Source organism: Rhinolophus ferrumequinum, chromosome 10, assembly GCF_004115265.2.
Source record: "Rhinolophus ferrumequinum isolate MPI-CBG mRhiFer1 chromosome 10, mRhiFer1_v1.p, whole genome shotgun sequence".
NCBI classification, from domain to species: Eukaryota; Metazoa; Chordata; class Mammalia; order Chiroptera; family Rhinolophidae; genus Rhinolophus; species Rhinolophus ferrumequinum.
This window is the reverse complement of record NC_046293.1, coordinates 10253840-10273589: the sequence shown is the minus strand read 5'-3', so window position 1 is coordinate 10273589 and position 19750 is coordinate 10253840. Positions and strand designations below refer to the sequence as shown.

The 19750-nt window shown below is 47.5% G+C and overlaps 1 long non-coding RNA gene across 1 annotated transcript; it reads right to left on the bottom strand.

Annotated features, from left to right (window-relative positions):
• Nucleotides 1-605: 605 nt before the first annotated feature.
• Nucleotides 606-18827, bottom strand: LOC117029301 (uncharacterized). The gene is made up of 3 exons (XR_004424203.1): nucleotides 18712-18827; nucleotides 1731-1837; nucleotides 606-885 (listed from the first exon to the last, which is right to left on the bottom strand). It is a non-coding gene; the product is annotated as an uncharacterized LOC117029301 (long non-coding RNA).
• Nucleotides 18828-19750: the final 923 nt, after the last annotated feature.

The following is a 19750-nucleotide window of genomic DNA, read 5'->3' as shown; positions in this document are numbered from 1 at the left end:
CCCTCTTAGGGCAAGTGTGAATTGAGAAGCAGGTATAGAATTGGGAATGGATGACTAAAAAGAAAAAAAAAAAGAAGGACAAAATTGCTCACGGCCTCTCAAACTTTATTTGCCTGTGATCTCTATAAATCCCACTTCAGATCTCAAGAGAGAAAACCAGCTCAGAGAGGTTGAGTAACTAGCAAAACACACAGCTTAGTGGGAGGCTCAGCCCTCGAGGCCAAGCCTGCTCGTTTCCAAGGGCAGGCTTGCTTCAGTACACCACAGCTGCTGTGTCTTTATTCCACTATGCATTGCTCAGGTGGAAGGCTCGGTTTCCACTGAAAAGCTTTAAAAGGAAATGAATAAATACAAATGGTATTGGAATACAATACAAATAGTATTGGAGAAATTGGAATCTTCATATATTGTTGGTGGGGTGGTCAAAAGGTACAGCCACTTTGGAAAACAGTGTGGCAGTTCCTCCAGGTACTAACCGTAGTTACCATCTGACCTAGACATTCCACTTCTAGGTACATACCAAATGAAAACATGTCCACACAAAAACTTGTACATGAATGTACGTGAATGTCCACAGTAGTATTATTTATAACAGCCACCCCCCACATGGAAACAACTGAAATGTCCATGAACCGCTGAATGAATAAACAAAACGGGGCATATTCATACAATGGGATGTTATTTAACAATAAAAAGGAATGAAGTTCTGATGCATGTTACAACATGAAAGAAGCCCGTGGTTTGAGTGTGAGAGCTCCTTCAGGAGGCCTCTCACATCCGCCCCCCTGGTATGATGCCCTCCTCCGTGCTCCATAGCACCTGGGCCAGCTTGTATGGCCAATAGTGTATGATTCCACTGATATGAAATGTCCAGAACAGGCAAATCTATGGAGACAGAAAGTAAATTAGTGGTTGCCAGGGACTGAAGGAAGGAGGGGATGGAGAGTGATGGCTAATGGGTATGGGATTTCTTTTTGGGATGATGAAAATATTCTGGAATTAGATAGTGGTGACAGTTGCACAACTCTGTAACCATACTAAAAACCACTCAACTGTATACTTTAAAAGGGTGTATTTTATGGTACGTGAATTATATGTCAATAAAGCTGCTGTAAAAAGAATAAAAATAAATAAAAATGGAATGAGTTTTGCCTTTTCCAGTTCCCCGGAAACAGGTATTTGAAGGTGAGAACCACCAGCCAGTGCGCTTGTCCCACACCCACGCTGTGACAGGGGCATGGACTCCTCTCAGCCTGCCCAGCACGGCACCCGCAGCCATGCTTGGCATGTTTGACTTGGTGTGGGAGAGTTTCTTGGCCTCTCTTCCCTTCAAGGGTGCATTTTTAATGTTTGGTCTCATATTACTTCTGTGTGGCAAAGGACTTTATGATCCTACTGTATCTCTTGCTGGGAGGTCAGGCCATGTGGTGTGATATCCATTCCAAGATGGGGAAGCCATCTTTGCAGCCCAGCCCAGCGCGTGGTGATGGAGTCAGGATGACATCACAGGATTTCAGGAATTTGGAGCAAATGTACCATAGACTCCCTCCCCCGCCTCCCCCCCAGTGCAAAGCAGCTGGGATGTAAAGGTGAGCACTCTGACTCTCATACTCAAACATCTGAGTTTGAATCTCAGCGCCATCACCTACTAGCTGGTGGTCCTGAGCAGTCTCTTAACTGCCTGGAGCTTCCATTTGCTCACCGGAAAAAATGAGGGTGATGATTCCTACCTTAAGGACAGTGACAGGATCCTGGACATTCAAACTGTAGTCCGTTGAGCCCAGCCACTTCAGCATCCCCTGGGAGCTTGTTAGAAATCGCAGGCCCTGCCGTTGACCTGCAGAATCACAATCTGCATCTTAACAGCATGTTCAGGGGATGTATATGCACACTAGTTTGAGAAGCACTGGTGAGAATGAAATGAGATGAAATGGATGTTACGGTGTTTGTTGTTACATAGAGAGAGGGCTAACCTGGGGTCTTAACTCTGCCACTTCTGGGCTGTGTGATCTTCAGCTAGACACCGGACCATTGGGGGCCTCCTCGGTGTTTCCATGCAAGATCGGTTTGATTAGGCTCATCTGATAAAATGTGCGTCAAACTGAATTACAAAGGCAAGAGGCCTAGGTGTGTACATGGTTTTCTTGACCCATGTGGAGAGAGAGTGACTGGCAAGGTTCTGGAGATCAGAGAAGGTTCAGAGCAATGCTGAGGCATCAGACAGAGGGGCAAAGAGCCTGGCAAGCAGAGAAGAGCGATTGAGGAAGCGCTGCTCCTGCTCAAAAGAAGCCCCTTCACCTAGAAGTCATTTAACCAAAGGAAGTGGTGACAAAACTACAAAGTGCTACTGGGCAAGGTAAGGAGGTGCCAGCAAACAGGGGGTGTAGGCTCATAGCAGGGTGCCTTCTTGTCCACAGAGGGCAAAGGTAACAAGCTGCTGGAAGCGTGAGTGCAGGGGGTGCCCATGTCCAGACTTAAGGTGGTTTCCAGGGGGTCTGGAACTTCTTCTCTGCTCACAGTCTTTCCATCCATGGTTTCCCACGGCCTTAGGAGGACAATGGCAGTTGACATTTATACAGCACTTAGGACGTGCCAGGCGTTTTCTGAGAACAGTTCCTTGTATTCATTCCTGTAATCCTCACTCTAGCCCTAGGAGGTAGGTCCCTTTAGAGTCCCCATATTACAAAGGAGGCCACTGAAGCCCAGAGAGGTTAGTAACTTGTCCAATATCACTGAGCCAGCTTCGAGCGCAGGACATCTGTCTCTAAGACCCCCTTCTTAGAAACCCTTCTACTGCTTTGTGGGTGGTGTTGCTGTTGTTTTTACCTAAGACTTTATTATTTAGAGCAGTATTAAGTTCACAGAAAAACTGAGGGGAAGGTACAGAGACTTCCCGTTTATCCTCTGCCCTCACCCGTGTCTAGCCTCCCCATAATCAACATCTCCCTCCAGAGTGGCCGTGATTTATAAGAAACATAGATATGGTCATTCAGATAACCAGAATATATTTCCCATATATATTTGATCCTCGTCCAGAGTTCCTGGCTCACAGCTCCTAAAACCCTTGGAATTTCCTAAGAGCTGAGAACATCAGACGTATCTTTTGTTATGTGAATACTGTGCCTTTTGGACCCCCACCTAAGGATGGGAACTGCTTGCCAGGGGAGCCAACTGTGTGACGAGAGGGTAGGAACTTTCAGTCCCACCCTTAGACCTCTGGGGAGGTGAGAAGGGCTGGAGGTTGAATCAATCACTAATGGCCCATGATTTAATCAAGCATGGCTTTGTAGTGAAGCTTTCATAAAAACCCAAAAGAATGGGGCTCAGAGAGCGTCCAGGTCAGTGAACAAACACACGGAGATTCAGTGAGGGTGGTGGACGCTCTGAACCCTTTCCCCGTGCCTTGCTCTATGCATCTCTTCCATTTGGCTGTTCCTGAGTTATATCCTTTGATAATAAACCAGTGATCTAGTAAATAAATGGGTTTCCTGAGTTCTGTGAGCAGCTCTAGCAAATTCATCAAAGCCAAGGAGGAGGTCGTAGGACCCTCCGATCTGTAGCTGATGGGTCAGAAGCACAAGTGACAACCTTGTGCCCCCAACTGGGCTCGGGTAGTCTTAGAGTACTGAGCCTTAACCCTGAGCTCTTCCCTCCAGGTAGATAGTGGCAGCATTGAGTTGAATTGTGGGGCACCCAGCTGGTATGTGGAGCATTGCTTGTCGATACGGTATTATAGAAACTGGGAGATGAAATGGCTCCTAAGATCACACAGACAAGAGCCTAAACCAAGACTGAACCCAGAATCAGGTTCAGTTTTCTGAGCTACCTCCCTAGAGAAGCCAAACTTGTTGGGTAAGCTTCCAAAGTTTGCTACTGGTTACAACTCAGTCCCCTAGGGAGAGGCCAGGTTCACCACTCCTGGAGAACATAAGAAGCTGCCCTCACTCTCTTCTGACCACTAACCATCTTCTCTGCCCGCCTGCATTGTCCCATTCAATTCAACGTCCACTTGCTAGGCACCAAAGGGACACACGGCTATGCCTTCTCCCTCCATCTGGCTGGCGTATGCCAGATATTGCATGGTGCCCTCCTTACGTCATTCAAGTTGCTCCTAAAATGTCACCTCCACACAACCATCCCTCAACTCCTAATACAGATGAGAACCAGCATCCCTCTCTAGGGTAGTCCCTTTCCCCTGCTTTAGTTTTCTTCATGAGTTTGTCACTGTTTAACAAATTATACATTGTGCTGGTTTATCCACGTACTCTTTGTCTTTCCTCAAATGTAAACTCCAGGAAAACAGGAACTTATAGGGTTGGTTCCCTGCTCTGTCCCCAGCGCCTAGAACAGTAGCTGGCATAGAGAAGGTGCTCAGCAAATATTTGTTAAATTAATAAGTGACACTGGGCCAAGGGTGTGGAGCTGGGCTGGTGAACCAGTGGGGACTAGCAGAAGCTGTGTTAGTGGACATTCTGACGCGGGCACTCGGATGAGTGCCAACCGGAAGCTCAGAGGAGGCAGAGATCAATTCTGACTGGGTCGGGGAGACAGCCTCTGAGTGCTCCCTGAAGGCTGGGTGGAACTTCAATGATGGAGGTGTAAGGAGAGAGAGCATCTGTGTGGAGGGAAAGGCAAGGGCAACCTTGCAGGGGCTGAAAGGTGGGTTGGGCACAGAGGCCGATCTGTGGGACTGTAGCTTTGGGTTCAGGTTGATGGGCGGGTGGGAAGGAGGCTGAGGCAGGTTGTAGAGGGCTTTGAATGCCAGGCAGAGGAGTTTAGAGTTTGTAAGTTTCTGACAGTGTCCTTAGAAGATCTATCCATCTACATATCTATATCTATTTAGCTACACACACATATGTGGAATGCACACATATATACATACACATAGGAACCTATTAATTTAAAATATATATGTAAAATTGAAAATTAAAAATAAACTATATTTTAAATTTATGTTTTAATAGGCTCCCAAGTTTCACAATTTGGGCATAACAGGTTTTCTGATGAAAATTTCCCTCCCACTCCTGCCTTCTGTATCCCACCCCACCCACCCCACGCCCAGGAAATGTGCCCTTCCCAGTAAGCGACCAATGTTACCGTGTTTTGTGTTTTGCTCCAGCAGATTCACGGTTACAGCGACACCTGACTTGTGGAGCAGGTGTGAGGGGGGTATAAGCAGTTCACGCCTCTGACCCCCGAGGAGGGCGGCCTCACTCACTGCTGATTGTCGGCCCTTCCTCAGGCCTCTACCGGGAAGTTTTGGAAAATTCTGCGCGCTCCACTCACTAACAGGTGGATGTGATTGAGCCCTCCCGCTTCTGTGGCATGAGCCAATCGAGCATAATATGCAAATTTCTTCAATTCCACGCCCCCTACAACAACCAATGATTGCGGAGGTGCAACAGGTCAGCCAGGTTCCCATTCTGACTGAGCTCGGAGAAGTCTGTAGAATTTCTGCCTTGGGCAAAAAGAACTGGGAAGCGGCGGGAGCTGGAGAAACTGGGACTGGCATTAAAGGAATGCTGATGGCACTGAATTTCAGAAACTGAGGCTTGAAGGATTGCTGGAGGTCATTTGCCTAACCTTGGGGCTGACCCTCTCCCTCCTTCCGCAGTCATTTCTGCCAGGTGCTCACTTAGGCTGCTGAAATCACTACCGTGTTTCCCGGAAAATAAGACCTAGCCGCACAATCAGCTCTAATGCATCTTTTGGAGCAAAAAATTAATATAAGACCTAGTCTTATATGTTACACAAGATCCGGTATTATATTATATTATATTATATTATATTATATTATATTATATTATATTATATTATACCTGGTATATATATTATATTATATTATATTATATTATATTATATTATACCCTTATTTTACTATAGTATAATATAAGACCTGGTCTTATTTTACTATAATATAAGACCGAGTCTTATATAAATTTTTGCTCCAAAAGACGCATTAGAGCTGATTGTCCGGCTAGGTCTTATTTTTGCGGAAACATGGTATCTGCAGACATGGACCAGCTGACAAAGCAGGACACAGCTTCATCAGAAGGAGCAGATCAAAGGTCTGCCTACTGAGTGTTGGGGAAAGACCCACAAAGATTCAGACGCAGGCTCAAATCCTGACTCTACCATTTGTTAGCTGTGTGACTTTGGGCAATCCGTGTCAACTTTCTAAGCCTCAGTTTCCTCAGCTGGAAAATGGGAGTAATCACACTACTACGTAGTCTCCCTGCTCCGATAGGAGGATTGATGGGCCTAGTCAAATGGAAAACGCAAGGGATTTCCATCTCTGCAAGCCATCGTGCCTGACAACTAAAAGAGCATTACTTTGAAGCTAAATAGACCAGGGTTTGAATCCTGATTTTCCCAGTTACTTGAGATATGACCTTGGGCAAGTCACCTTTAACTCTCTGACTCACTTTCTTTAACTCATAGAAAATTCCATGGGCTGTTGCTAGGATTAAATGAGTTAAGTTTTATAAGGCACTTACTTGGCAGAGGGCCAAGACACGTTTGATGGCTAGAACCATGCGAACTCTTGGAACTTCCGTTTCATCATCTGTCTGCTGGATACAACAATAATGTCTTCCCTGCCTGCCTCACAGGAGTGTCATATGCCTTAAATGTCTTGTGACACAGTTTATAAATAGAAAAATATTATACCCCTGTTAATTAGTGACATTGCAAGGCAGCCCGCACACTGGTAAAAGCATAATGTTGGCCCTGGCTCTGCCTTTTATTCTCTGTGTGGCCTTGGAAAAGTTATTTCACCTGTCAAAGTGTCAGTTTCCTCTCCTGTAATATACTACCTGTATATACTACCACTGCAGACATTACTAAGATGGTATATGGAAAGTACCTACTATATGTCTAGCACACAACACATTTTAATAGTCAATACCTATTACCAGCAAGTTTTTCTTTAAATTTCCCTAGTTTCTGATTCTGGAACTGGGAGACAAGTAGACTAAGACTTGCTTCTCACTGTACATCTTTCTGTATCTTTTGACTTGTACGATGGGAATGTATTTTTTTAATCAATAAAATTTAAATGTAAAAGGGAAATATAATAAATTAAGTAAATATAGTCAACCAAAATCAAAACATAGTCAATTAAAATTTAAAACTAATATTTAATCTCATGGGTAGAGGCCTTGTTGGGGGTGAGAAGCCCAAATGCAAAGCATAAGTCAGTGTCCACACACCAGAATTTGCCATGGAAAGGCAGAGTCGTGGTTTTTTTCTAAGATCAACGGGGAAATTTTCTAAACCCCAACCTGGGATCACCTCTGAAAGGAGTGACCATGCAGTGCTGTAAACATTCCCAAAGCCACTCTGAAGTCATGTTCCTTGGAAGGGAATGACCTCGATTTGGAAGCCCTCAGGATGGATTTCCCTCAGCATCAGAGGTATGTGAGACTCTGGGTGACTCACGCCTCCCCACTGGGCTTGCCCTCCAACCTTGATCAAGGATGAATTCCTCATTTAGGAGCAATAGCTCTCCACTCAGCACAGTGCCTTACATGGATATCAACTAGCCCTGAACCATGCGCCCACCCACACCCAGACTCCTCCCACATGCGTGGATGCCTCCGGCCTTGGACGGCCTACCTGCTCTTCCTCTCCTGGGGTCACAGTCTGAACTGAACCACTCTATTCGGGAGGCTCTCGTTCAGCTGGAGGAAGGAGGGAAGAAGAACATGAAGGCCCAAACCCGCTTTCTCTCCTAGGCCCACAGTCACATCTTTGCTGCATGGGGCAGCGACCCGGCAGATCAGGTTCTGCTTCACCAATGTCAAGGCCGGCAAGAGAGAGACGGATGGGTATGGGCTTTTAACTGCCTCACCCTGGAAGTGACACACGTCACTTTCACACATCTTGTTGGCCAGAAATAATCATGGGCCTCGCCCAAGCGAAAGGGTGCAGGCCGGTGCTGGGGAGTAAATGGAATATTTGGTGAGCATTGCTGCGCCTGTCAGAATCTCTCTGCACAGCCTTTCGGCTAATATTCACTGACTCTAGAATCAGAGGACATTAGAGGGGAAGGACCTCAGGGTCATCTCATCCAGTGAATTCCACAAGCAAGAACACATCAGAATTCCCTGAAGTTGTCAAAAACACGAAGTCCTTGGTTGTACCCCAGACCTACTGAATCACAACAGTCTAGGGGACCAGGAAGTCTACATTTTGAAAAGCTCACCAGGAGCAGCCAGGTTGGGGACCCACAAACGAAGTCAAACCCCCTTTTACAGATGAGGAAATTGACACTCAGAAAGGAATAATGACTTTCCCAAACCACACAGGGAGTGAATGATAGAACTTAAACCAGAATCTAGGCTTTCTGGCCAGGGCTCTTAACACCTATAGGTGTCACCTGTAGCTTCTACCTGCCCTGGCTTCTGATAACAGCACCTCAATTCTGCTTTGGGGAGCCACGAGTCCTCCATTCTCAGTCCCCGTGATTCAAGAGGGGCTGACCCACTTCCCAAGTCTGGAGTGGGCACATGGCTCAGACCTAACCAATCAGAATCCCAGGATGTGTTCTGAGAAGGTCTTGAAATCAAATCCGAAAGGAGGAAGGTCGCCAGGCCAGGATGTTTGCTGGAACTATTTAGAGAAAGAAGCTCTTTTTCCACTGAGGTTGCTAACTGGTTTGATGTGAGCCTCGAGCGGCTGGCTGTCTTTGCTATCATGTGGGGAGAGCCTGCCTGAAAATAAGCCCTGAGCAGAGGAAAGCAGAGTGAAGAGGCCCGCGTCCTCATAGCTTCATCCCATACCTGTTTCTTCACTTACACAATAAGGATAATAATAGCACCTAGCTCAACAGAATTATGGTGAGGTTGAAATGACTCATACAAAAAAAAAAAGTATAAGAATGCCAACAGCAACAACAACAGATAAATAAATGACTTCATACCAATAAAGTGCTCAGAACAAAGTAAGCACTCAATAAAGTTAGCTATTATTTTCATACTGGTTACTTTGGAGTGAGACTGGATGAGAGAAGGAAAATAATGATTCTTTCTTTTCTAAGTCTCAGTCTCTTTCCCTAAGTTCCACCAACCTAAAGACACACTGGACTGTCCATGTTTCAAGCCATAGGGTACTCTGGTAGAAAAGATAAGTGTCACAGCCAGCCAGCAGGGGGGCTTGAACCCATCCCCTCCAAGTGCTGCTGTGTGACTTTGGGCCAGTTCATTTACCTCTCTGTGCCAGATTTTCTTCATCCAAGAAATGGGTAAACTACCGCCTATCTTATGGGTGGAAGTAAGGATTAAGAGAAAGAACATAAGTACAAGAGCCTGGCCCACAACAGGCACCCCACACACATCCATCTCTTTTTCTATGAAGCCGCGCCCAGGGCCTGGGCAGTGTGTTCCCTCACTCCCCAGGCTGTCACTGATTTGTAAAGGACCAGAGAAATGTTGCCTCCAAGGACTGCTGCTTCAGCTCACATGACCAGGCCTTAACAAAAGGCCACCCACTCTTCAAGGTTTGCAGGAAAGCCTTTGCCTTCCTTTCAGGGCCTCCGATGGAGGTCAGGGAGATGCCCAGGGCGATAAATAAAGAGGGAGCAAAAATAAAACCCAAACAGTGTTTACTCGGAGATGAAAGTGCATTGCTAAATACTAACCGCAAGGACTTGTGGACAGAAACCACATGTTGGGGATGCTCTGGAATGTCACAAACGACAAGGGTAAGAATAAGCTTCTTGGGCCTGAGCAGGCTGGGTTGGCCCCTTCTGATGCACCCTGGCACCTTGTAGTCCCGGAGTCCATGATCAATCATACTCGACCTCACACAGCCAGAGCCATTTATGTTGCCCCATGTCCACTCACTGTTCCTGCCTCTGCCCCTCTCCTCTGGGGGGCCCCTCTGCCCACCTGGAGTGCCTTTGCACCCCGCCCACCTTAGTCTCCTTAACTCCAACTCATCCTTTAGCACCATTGAGACACCACCTCGGCTGGCAACCCTTTGCTGACCCCACCCCACACCCAGACTCCCATACCCCTATGTTTATCTCTATCACCGCGATTCTACAAACATCGCAATTAGCTGTGTACTTGCTTGTCTCCCTCCCTACTAAATTGCAAGCACTTAAGGGTAGTAGAGTATAATGGTTAAGCACGTGGACTTTGGAGCCGAACTGCTAAGCTCTGAATGCTGGTTTCCCAGCTGTTACGTTAATTACTCTCCTATGCCTCAGTATCCCTCTCTGTAAAATGGGGATGATCATAACAGTATCTGCCTTATGAGGCCTCTCCAGTCGCTATGTAGGTCTATTCCAATTGTGCATTCTGAAACTGGGGAAATAACCACAGGATGGTTGCAGGGACCCCACATGGCCAAGTGTGAGACAGACCTGAGCTGAAACTCCATTGATCACCTGACTTCCATAAGCCTTCACTCTGACTGGTGGACCATAGTGAACCATGGTGACCGTTTTGGATCTCCTGGAATTAGTATCAGTTCAGAGCCAGAAATGTATGATTATTTCCCTTTCTATAATGCACAGTCACCCATATAAATGGCTGGAAGTTCCTTTGAGGGAGGCTGGAAGATTAAGAGCATAACTTTTTTGCAGTGTAGCAGGGTCCCTCCTCTAGGGGGACCAGCCCCCCGCTTCATTAAGGTGTCTGTTTCTGTAAACTGGTTCAAGTCTCAGAATTGATTATTGTCCTAGAGTTCGTCCACTTACACAGATCAAGTAAGAATTTAGTAGACTGCTCACCCATTTATTTTCTAGGGACACCATGATCAATTAGCCAATGCCATAAGTCTCTGCGAGTTTAATGGATTTAAGTGGGTTGATAGAAAGCACTAGAATAGAGCGTGCCCTACTACACGCAAGATAGAAGTGCTTTTACATTGTCATTTCTCTTCATGCTCCCCGTGCCTGACAGCGAGCCGGCACTTACCAAATGATTACAAAATAGGGCGACGAATGGGCCCATGGTCTAAACGCAGCTGTACTCTCCTCTTGAGACGTAAGCAATGTTCACCTGTGATTCAGGTAAGCCTGGAGGTTCTGGGGCATCCAACATGGGCCTATCTGCATGTGTCTGGGGAGACTTCTGGGAAAGAACTTATTGGAAGGTAACAGAGTCCACACGTAGGTTGGTCTGAGGCCGTGAGGCCAACGCCAGAAGGGAGTATTATGAACACAGAGCAGAGCAGCCTGGGATGTGACCATCAGATTATCTCCGCTAGGCTTAGTTATTTGTTTGTGAGTATAGTTACATGTTTTTATTTTGCTTCGGAAAACCTCCAGCTCCATAGAGTTGAGTTGACATACTTTCAGGGTATGTCAATCCATCTTTGATAGTTTCTTACTTAGTATTTTATGTTTTCTTTCTTCCTTGATCCCCGCTCCCATTTACCTCCCTAAACATGAATGAATCTTGTCCATTTTCTTTGAAGGATTTTTTACATGTGTTTTAACTTTCAAAGATTAAACCTTGCTCTGTTTACTACTTGGAGGTCTACCTGTCCTCGTTGTTGTTCGTCTTATTTCTTGTTCCGTGCAGCTCCCTAGCACGCACCTGTTACCTTTGTCGCTAGCACCGCGGACTGACCATCCCTAAGTTCTCTCAGGGATTTTTATGAGAGTTTCTCCGAGATAATTACCCAGGAGTGGGATTTCTGGGTCACGAGGCGTGCCCATATTTAATTTTGCCAAATAATGCCTGGCTGCTTTCCAGAATGGCTGTGCCAAGTCACATATCCACAACTGTGCGTGGGGCCTCCCATCCCCCTTCACTTTCGCCAACACTTGAGAGTATTGACTTTTCTTATTTGTGATGAGTGTGAAGTTTTAATCATTGTTGACTTATCTGTCTTCCCTGCTGGACTGTGAGTCTGTGAGGGTGGCAGGCCCATGTGGAAGGTACACCTGTGTCCTTAGCATTCTGCCTGCCACAGAGCAGGTGTTTCAATTTATACTGATGGGCCACCCTGCCGAGCTCAAGGTTGACTCCAGGGGCGGGGAGATGCATCATGAGCGAGCAAACAGGAAGCGCTCTTCCACTAAAATCTCAGAAAGCCGCTGGCAAAGAGGAAATTCCCGAGGGACTCCCAGACGCAGCTGGAGGGAGTCAATGTTTCCACAGAGTCAAAGAAAAGCCACTGGGTTGCAGAGACTGGTATCTATATTCATCTAGAAAACATGGGCTCTGCTAAGATCAGGGAAGACTCTGGCAGGAGCCCCCAGGCAGAATCCCCAGATAGATTTGAAAATCCAAGGATAACAGAGCAGCTGCTGCCAGGTGCCCCCCACAAGCATCCACAAAAGGATCTTCCTCAGGTGTTGTTAGAATAATAAAAATTAGTATTAATAATCATTTTTATTATTATTGATAAAATTTGGGATTGAACAGAAGCCACACGATTTGGACCAAATCGTAAACGATTTGGACCAAAAGTCTCCCAGTGAGGCTTGCACAGAACCATTGACTATCAAGGGCCTGGAATATGCGTTTCTTCTGGAGATCTCAGTTTCTTCATCTGTAAAGTGGGCACAATAATGATGAGTGCCTCATTGCCCAACATGTAGGTAATAAGCACTCGGGGCACACTGGCTTTGAAAGACTTTCTCACAGGTTTGGCAACAATGAGTACCAGGAGTAAGGTAAGAGGCAGGCAGCATGGCTTTCTTCAGGCAGGAAAGATTGGTGACTCTTCCTATGGCCTCCCTTTGCTGGCTCCTGTGGGACCCTCTTGTGATTTAGTTACCCACGTACCCTCATTCATTCAGTTAGCAAACTCCTATAGGAGCACAGGAACAAACTAGACCGACCCCCACCCTCAAGGGACCCACATGCCTGTGGGGGACACACACACTGGGCAGAGCAATGAGGCTCACAACAACCCCCCAAACGGCCAAGAGCCTCTCCTCAGGGTCCCTTCCAGCTCTGTTTAAACCTCACTTTCCCTACCTTCAAAACGGGACTCACAGGATTGTTTTCAGGTTCAAGTGAGAAAATGGATTGGTGGAGAAGGACTTTCTAGACAGCCAAGAGCATCTAGACAGATGACCAGGACTACCGTACATTAGAAAAGCAGAGACCTACGTATAGAACGACGTTAATGGTTAGTTGGCTCTTTCTCCAGAGTAGTTTAAAATCCTATGGTTTTAAGAAGCTTTCAAGTGAAGGAATGATGTTCTTAGCAGCTCATTCATTGTGCAGGGTAAGGGATGGGGCAGGTGGGAAGGGGGGCATGGGGCTGAAATTTGGTTGCTTGTCCTGTTTTAATTTTGCCAAATAATGCCTGGCTGCTTTCCAGAATGGCTGTGCCAAGTCACGTATCCACAACTGTGCGTGGGGCCTCCCATCCCCCTGCACTTTCACCAACACTCGAGAGTATTGACTTTTCTTGTCTGAATGATGGGAAGGCCAGGAGCAGAAGCTGATGAAATCCAAGCACTGTGTTCCCCTCACCTAACGTCCCAGAGGTCAAGCTGCCGGGGGTGGGGCACAAAACTCACTGCAAAGAGACGGTATTGTTTAGGGGACAAGGCTGCTGTAACGTGTGGACAACATCGCTGTTTCAATAAGACACAGAAGAGTTTCTTTCTCATGTACCATTCCTAGGACGTGGTCCGTGGCTGGCACGGCCCCTTCCCAGTGCCGGGCACCTAGGCTCCTTCTATTCTGTTGCTCAGCCATCCCTAGGGGGTTGCCTTTATGCACATGCCCTCAAGGCACAAAATGGCGATTTGTTTATCATTCCAGGCAGAGGGAAGAGGGACAGAGAGAAGGGGCTGGCACACTCCTTTCCTATTAAGGGCATGTGGCAGCCAGCCTCCAAGATTGCTCCCAGGATCCCTGCCTCCTTGTATTCATGCCTTTGTTTTGTCACCTCCCACACCAAGCAGGGCAGATCTGTGCAACCAATAGGATATTTTGGAAAAGACAGCATGACAGTGAATATGACTTCCGAGGCTATGTCATAAAAGACAATGTTGCTTCCACCTTTCTCTCTTGGGTCAGTGGCTCTGGAGAAAGCCAGCTGCCATGTCATGAGGACACTCAAGTGGCCCTGTGGAGAGGTCCCGATGGGGAGGAACGGAGGCTTCCCGCCAACAGCCAGCATACACTTGCCCACCATGGGAGGGAGCCACCTTGGAAGAGGGTCCTCCAGCCCCGGTCCAGCCTGCAGGTGACTGCAGCCCAGCTGACATCCTGACTATGGCCTCATGAGAGACCCGAGCCAGAACCACTGAGCTAAGCCATTCCTAAATTCCAGACCCACTAGAACTGTGTGAGGTAATATCCATTGTTGTTTTAAGTTGCCACATTTGGGGGAAATTTGTTACTCAGTAATAAGTAATTATACAGGTCACCACTCAGAAGGTACACTCATCATTTTCACTTACATCTATTGGCCTTACTTAGTCACATGACCATATGTAGCTGCAAGGGAGTCTGAGAAAGGTAGTCTTTAGTTGGGCAGCGTTGTGACCAGCTAACAACACTTCAATGGTTTCACTTGCCTGAGGCAAATCCCCTGGCATCTCTAGGACTCTATCAGCCCACCTATGAAATGGGTGTTTTGGCATATGGCACTGGTTTTCAAAGTCAAACCTTTCTTCCAAAAAAAATCTTACACTGACACAGACACTGTTAGTACCCCAATATTGTGAACCCCAGTGGGACTTCAGCCATCATCTGTAACATTTTGCTAGAGGACTGTACATGAGCTCAGGGCCTGGAAATGCTGAGAAATGAATACCCTCTGAGGGGAATTTGTAATTAAATAGCCCAGTGCCCTCACACCTTGGGCGGGAAGACTGGGCATGCATGTTCTACTCTGGCTCCCAGAGGTCCGCCGTTTCCTGCAGTGGAAATCGGCTTGATAAGACAGCTTTCTCCATTGCCTTCCCTCCCTGTCTCACTTTCCCACTCCCTTACCTAAACTGCCTGGAAACACAATCCAAATAAACGACTTGTATTCAGATCCCTGTCTCAGGATCTACTTCTGCTTCCAATCAAGTTAGAATCCCAAAATGCAAAGCAACTAACAGCTGACCTTCCTGGAGGGGTGGGCCTGCACATGGACCTTGAGTGATAAGCAGATTTTGAAAAGGAAGGGAGTAAATAGAAAGACACAACTGGAGAGGGAACCTCATGAACCAAGACACCAAGAGATGGGACCCTGAGATGACAATTTGCTGTCCCCATCCTCTGTGCTGACCAAGTCACACAGTGGCAGTTCTCTCTGTATCTTTTCTCTTCACTCAAAACCATGTTCCTCTTTTGACCAAGAAAGTAACCCAAAAAGGATTGTGGTCACTTTCTTATCAGGCTTGTGGTGGAGGCAAAGGACACACATCAGGCCCTTTCCCCAGCTCCCATGGCCCCAAGCCATTTCTTCAATGAGGACGCCCAAGCCCCACTGGGGACTAGCCCAGGGCACTTCCCTGAGTCAGATGAAGGAGCCCCAGGCAGTGTCCTGAGGTTAGAGTCCAGTGCATGCTGAGCAGTGCGGTCCTAGGAGACAGTGCTCGGCAGGGAGTCCAGCTGCCCACTGTAGAGTGGCCTCACACTGTCTTTATCCTTCTGAACTTCTGTCTCTTCACCAGCATCCACATACCAGTATCACAGGACGGGATATGCGAAAGGGCTTCATAAACCACAACATAAACAGTCGCACTGTTCAGCTGCGAGTTATCATTTCAATGAGAGCAAAGCCCTGTCCTCGTCTACACTGTGTCCCAGCATCTGGCACAGGGCCTGACACATGGGAGGGGGTCAGTAAATGCTTGCTGAATGAATGAATGCGTGAACAAATGAATGAGAGTTTGGATCTGTTATCTAGCTCAACAATTCAACCCAACAAAGTATCGCTAAGGGCCTACTAGGTGCCAGGAGCTGGGCTGGGCACTGAGGAAAATCACAAATAATAAGGTGAGATTTCTGAACTTTAAAAGCTTAGCGCATAAGAGGGGAACAACCTCTTTTCAAGGCCCATGTAACGTACTCCCGAGTATCCTCTGCCCATCTAACTTGAATCTCTGCTCCAGGTCACTCCTCAGGCTGTGGTGGCCGAACTCTAGGGCAGCCCCGTGATCCCACCTCCCGGTGGTTACACCCTTGGGTAATAGCCTCCCCTTGGGTGTGGGGAGGGCCATGATTTGCTTCTAACCAACCAAACGTGGCAAAGGTGATAGCGATGTACATGAATGTGTGTATATGACTCCATCACAGAGCTTGTGACGTTCTTCTGGTGAGGAGGGTCTGTCTCCGTTGCTGGTGTTGATGAAGCCGGCAGCCATGTTGGGGAGCCCATGTGGCAAGGAACTGAGGGAGGCCTCCTGCTGACGACCAGCAAGAAGCTGATGCCCTCAGTCTGACAATAGCAATGAGCTTGGAAGTGGATCCTTCCCCAGTCTGGCCTCAGATGAGACTGCAGCCCCAGCCAACACTTTGTCACCTGGTGAGACCCTGAGAAGAGGATGGAACTAAGCCCTGCCCATATTCCCGACCCACAGAGACAGTGCGATCACAAATATTTGTTGTGTAAGCCTCTGAGTTTGTGGTAATTTGTTACACAGCAGTAGATGACTAATACATCCTTCCTTCCTCCTGAAATGCCCTCCTCCCTATTCACCAGCCGGCTGGTCAGTCTTCTTTGGAGTAGGCACATGTTGCTTTTGCCTTCCCAGCATCTCATTGTCTCCCTCAGGTAACACAACCCAGTTTCCATGTGGGGAACCTCTTCCCTCCCACTGTTGGTCCAATTCTTTCTTATGGGGCTGACTCCACCCTCTGGCTCCAGGGATTGCCCCGTGACCCTGGAGTCAGCCAATCAGAATTTTCCCTTCATCTGGCCATCAGCAATAGATTCAGGGATAAAGCTGTGGCCCAAACTGGTGTATCAGAATGAACACTGGGCTTTTTCTGAGTTTGCTAAACTGATGGAATACAATACTGTAGTTCTGAGGGCTATTTGTTCCACTGTGCAGAGGGGACCCACTTCGAAGAGGGGCCAATAAGTAGGAAAACAGAGTTGAGATATGGATGGAGACATACCCTCATGATATTGTTCGCTCGAGCACCTGGATCGAGCCTTGCCTGAACCAAGTCATCTATCTCTGGACATTCTGCTGATGTGAGTCAATGAATTCCATTGTTTCTTTAAGCCAGTTGAGTCAGATTTCCATAACTTGCAAAAGAGAAAGTCCTGATTCATACACTCATCTCTCTAGATATAACTCAATAAACTCCCTCCTCAAAGAAGTCTGCCCTGAACTCCCCCAGGGCTTCTCCCTGCTACAGCAATCTCCCCACTTAGCATTTCATTTTATCCTCTCCTGTTGTTCTTCAGCTTCCTGAGAGTGAGTTGTAACACTCCAACAAGATCTCAAGCAGTTTTAAAGATCTTCCCCTCGTGCCAAGCACACAGTAGGTACCCAAACCAAACCAAACCAAACAATATGTCCAGAGTCAAAAAGCAGTGTTGTAATGAGGTGGCTAAAATGCAAGAAAGTTCACAACCCTGCGCCGAGCACTGGAATGTGTCAGGAACTTTCAAATACGCTGTCCTAGCAATTCCCCAGAGCTTTAGAGGTAGTGGTGCAGTTGGGAGACTCAGGTGCAAACAGTGGAATTCATGCTATCTAGAAACTAGGAAAGGAATTTACTAGAACAGTGGTTCTCAGACTTGAACAAGCATCAGAACTCCCTGGAGGGCTTGTTACACACAGATAGCTGGGACCCACCTCCACGGTTTCTGATTGAGTAGGTTGGAGGTGGGCCCAAGAATTTGTATTTCAAACAAGTTCCCAGTATTGCTAAGGTTTCTAGCTGCATGCAGGTCCTGGGATCACACTTTGAGAAAAACCGGATTAAATGCTATTAAGAAGATTATAGGACCAGTAAGGGAAACCAAGAGTCAGGCATGAAGCCCACACAGAGCAAGCAACCCCAAGTCACACTATGGGACAGCTCCAGGGAAGAAGACCCACTATAGGAAGACCTACCAGACCCCAGGTGCTGGGCACTACCATTCCACCATTCATTGTTCTTGCTAGAAAATGGATTTGGAGACCCAAGTCTCCTGGATGTTGTCACTTCTGGCATCAAACTCCTGAGAACTCCTTCCAGCTGAGTGTAAGGATGAGAACAACAGCTATTTGGGAAGCTCAATCACATTTCGGAGCTACAAAGCTCAGAGAGGGGAGGTCATTTGCCTGAGGACACCCAGCAAGTAGATATTGGAGTTGGATTTGAATTCAGGTTGGCCTGCTATCAAAGCCAAGGCTTTTTCCACGATAAAGCCTGGTTATTTAAAGTCTTCCATGCCTCCTTGGGAAATTTCCCTGTCCCAGAGGCATATATTAAGACTCTTAAAAATTCTGGATGTGATTGGGGAAGGGTGGGCAGGGGCTTTCCTAAGCATCTGTCACAAGTCACGTTCCCAGGGGGAGCTGGCTACGCTCCCTTGCTGGGCCCAGCCAGCTTCCTCCAGGCTCTAGCACTAGCCCTGGCTGATAACAACCAAGTCATCAGTGGCCATGATGACAATATTTATTGGTCGTTTGACGTGGTGCTGACCCCAGGCCTACAGGCCTCACAGCACAAACATGTAGAAAACCTACAAGAAAATCTGCAAGGTTCGGGAGGCTCCAGCGTTCTCTGGGCCTCACCTGCCTGTTCTGTGTCTTTGTCTCTGTGTCTCTCCCTCTTTCCTGCACACTCTTACCATTTTGTCCGTGTCTTTCTTCTCCTGTTTTTCTGACTCTTGGCTCTTCCTCTATGCAGCTGATCCTCTGTACTCTTCTGTCACCTCTGGCTCTGGTTTTCCCGTCTCGGTCTCTGTCTCCCTGTCTCCTTTCCCCTTTGCCCTGTCCTTCCTCTTCTCCCTGCCCCCCTTCCTCTCTCCTTCACCTCCCTCTTTCCCTCCTCCCTCTCCTTGGAGCTCCCGCACAGAGACCCAGTGGCCTGAGAGACAAGGCTCCCCAGGGGCCCAGCAGGAAGTGCAGTTTCCCCTCTGACCCCATTAGCTGGACATGGGGGACGCAGCTTTCCTCCCACCCTGTCCACTCAGGCAGGATGTGCAGGCTCCCTGAGGGCTCAGGATAGCATGTCTCACTTTTGAGGGGCTCTGAGGACAGCCTTTACCAAGAGCTTAGAGAGTGAGGGGCTGGGCTGTGGCCAGGTGAGCAGGGGAGGAGAACCCCACTTTCACTGAGCCCCTCATGGGGGTTGGCACTAGACCAAGTCCAAGGGGTGGGGCATCAAAGGCTAGAACCCCTTTCCTGGAAGACAGATAAGGACAAGGAGCTGGGGGCGGCAACGGGAGTGGGTATTGTGCAGCAAGAACTGAAGCTTGGGAGGCAAGAGAGGTCTCTGCAGAGGCAGGGGCTTCTGGGCTGTCTGGGAGGATAAGCACCCCATGAATTTGCACAGCCCTTCATTTTCCTTTATCTTTTTTTTTATTTTTTTTTTTGGACTCAATATAGTTTTACATCCACTGGATGACCATTAGGACAAATGACATGGTATGTTAGACAGCGTTCAGGGGTCAGAGTCAGAGGTCTGCTCTCCAATTCCATTTCCACGTTGCTGTGGACACGACCTTGGAAGAGTCACATCACCTCCCCCAGCCTGTTTCCTCAGATATGAAGTAGGTGTAAAAGCCCTGCTTATTATCGTGATTGTAGAGAGATGGGGATTAAAGGAACTGGAGACAGGAAACTAACATTTACTGGTCTAGTGCTGCTGTAACAAATGAGCACGAA